The sequence below is a fragment of the Pteropus vampyrus genome, unplaced genomic scaffold (genome assembly GCF_000151845.1).
Source record: "Pteropus vampyrus isolate Shadow unplaced genomic scaffold, Pvam_2.0 Scaffold39, whole genome shotgun sequence".
Lineage (NCBI taxonomy): Eukaryota > Metazoa > Chordata > Mammalia > Chiroptera > Pteropodidae > Pteropus > Pteropus vampyrus.
In genome coordinates this window covers 4,842,792-4,845,554 of record NW_011888820.1, presented here as the reverse complement: position 1 = coordinate 4,845,554, position 2,763 = coordinate 4,842,792, and positions in this window count along the sequence as shown.

Sequence of the window (2,763 nt, the reverse complement as noted above, 5' to 3'; positions counted from 1 at the left end):
ATGATAATGGAAACTGGGGCTTGGTTTAATGAGAAAAGCCAGCAGTTAGTGTCCTTCTGTTTAAAAATTAAAAAAAAAAAAAAAAAAAGCCATCCAGAAACCCTGCCTAGGGCTTCAGTTTATATATAGAAACTTCCCTTTCATTTCAGACATTCCTAACGAGATTATTTTACTTCTTCCTGAAGTTTATCCTTTGAAAAGAGCTTCCCAAATGAGGTGTCATAAATGGCTTACAGATGTGCACGAGATACTTCAACCCTTAGTATAGCTAACAGGGAGACCAGAATGACTAGAATCTCTGTGCTGATCTCTAGCCCATGAGCTTCTCATCTTCTGTTAGACTGCTGCAGAAATATTATTCATATGCGTGCTGTGGTTTGAAAACATTTGTGTATTGAAGTATTAGTGCTTCCTCTTAAAGGCATCTTTATTAGATTGCTAGGGCTGCCATAACAAATACCACAGACTGGCAGTTTAAAAAAACAGAAATTTATTTTCTCACAGTTGTAGAGATTGGAAGCCCAAGATCAAGGTGTCGGTAGTTCTGGTTTCTTCAGAGGCCTGTCATCTTGGCTTGCATATGATTGCCTTTTCACTGTCTTCACACAGTCTTTTCTGGCAGCACGCAACCCTGCTGGCCCTTTGTGTATCCAAATTTTCTCTTCTTATAAGGGCGCCCATCAGATTGGATTAGGTCCCACTCTAACAGCTTCTTTTTAACTTAATCTCCTTTTCAAGGCCTTATCCTTACAGCCACATTCTCTGGTACTAGACATTAGGGACTCAACATATGAATTTTGAGGAAACATAATTCGGCACTAACAGAGTCTACTGTTGATAAACTCCTAGTATTTTACTTGAAAATATCTTCATCTCATCCTCAGTATTAAATGAGAATTCAATGGGATATAAAATTGTCAGGTGCAATTATGTAATCTTCAGCATATTATATATAATATCAAAGACCTCAACTTATCTTTCTCATATATGTTTAAATGTATGCTGGAATATATTATACATAATATATAATTTAATCTACAAATGATATATTATAACATACACACACACAGACACACACACACACACACATGCACACACACAGATTTTCCACTATATATTTTGAAATAGCCAGGTATTTGAAGGTACAAAACAATGTGAACAAAATCCATGAGAAATAAAAGGTAATAGAACAGAACTTAAGGGCTTCCAGATAATAATTACCAGACACAGATTTCAAAATAATAATTTTTATTCTGCTCAAGGAAATAAACAAATTGATTTAAAAGTCAAGCCAAGAATTGAAAATTGAAAATGATCCAATAAAATTTCTAAAAATAAAAATCAAATGACTAAATTAAAAACTTTATAAATGTATTTATTAGCAAATTTCATATGATAAGAGAATTATTAGACTGAGAAATGTTATAGAGAATATATGAAATAGAACATAGAAAAAAAATAAAACCATGAAATACTGGAAATAACTTAAAGTTCAAAGAGATATGTGAGAATTCCAAAGGAGAAGAGAGAGAACATGAAGAAAAAGCAATATTTGAATAAATAATTGACAATTAGCCAAATCCGATGAAAAATATCAAGCATCTGATTTTAGAATGTTCAGGCAAGATAAATCTAAACAAAACTAAACCTGAACACATAATTGTAAAACTATAGAAAAATAAAGAAAAGATACAATTGTACATGTAACCAGAACAAAAAGCCAGGAAGAAAATGTTCAAATGAACACTAAAAGGAGCTTTATGTGCAACAAACATACTGGGAACCAGAAGACAACATAACTTCAAAAGGCTGCTTGGGGAGTGGGAATGCTAACAAAAAATTTTATACACAGAAAAACATCCTTCAAAAATTGAAGTGTTTTTTGAACTAGATACAGGTGGTAGTTGTACAGCATTGCTAATGTATTAAGTGCAACTGAAATGTTCGCTTTAAAATAATTAATTTTATATTATGTGAATTTCACCTCAGTAAAAATTTTAAAAAGAAGATGAAAGGAATTATTTTTCCTACAAACAAAACTGGATAGGATTCATCACCAGCAAAATTGCTAACGGAATCATATAATTATCTCAACAAAGTCAGTAAAAAAAAAATGTTAAAATTTAACATCCATTCATGATAGAATCTTCTAGCACACTAGAAGGGAACCTCCTTAGTGTAGAGTAACATCATACTAAATGGAAACATGTTGGAAGTTTTCTCTCTGTGTTTGATAAGAAGACATCATAGTAATAAATTACATAGCCAAATAAATCAGACAAAAAATATACTTATTGTTCACAGACATTTAGATTAATTTTTTAATTCTTGAACACAAGTTCTAAAGAGCAATCATTAAAGGAACTTGGGAAGTTTTCATGTTCACAGTAAGAATTAGTAAAATCCAAGCTCTTTATATCCACCTTTCAATCTTTATGATTCAAAAAAGATTGAGCACGTTCATGCAGGCTTTTAAACCTAATAATTCATGGGGAAAAATGATAAGTAAAATGGTTAGCGCGCACACACACACACACACACACACACACGCAAATTCATAAATAAGCAAGACTCCAGTAGCAATGTAATTATTTTCCTGAAAAAAATTAATAAACAAAGTTACATGAGATGAGTTTTATGCTATTATTATTGGAAAAAAGAGGAGAGGCTATTGATATTAAGTTTAAAAATTTCTTTAAAATCTGATCATTTATTGATTTTATATGCAGAATCTAAATTAAGAATATCATTTTAGGGGCCTTG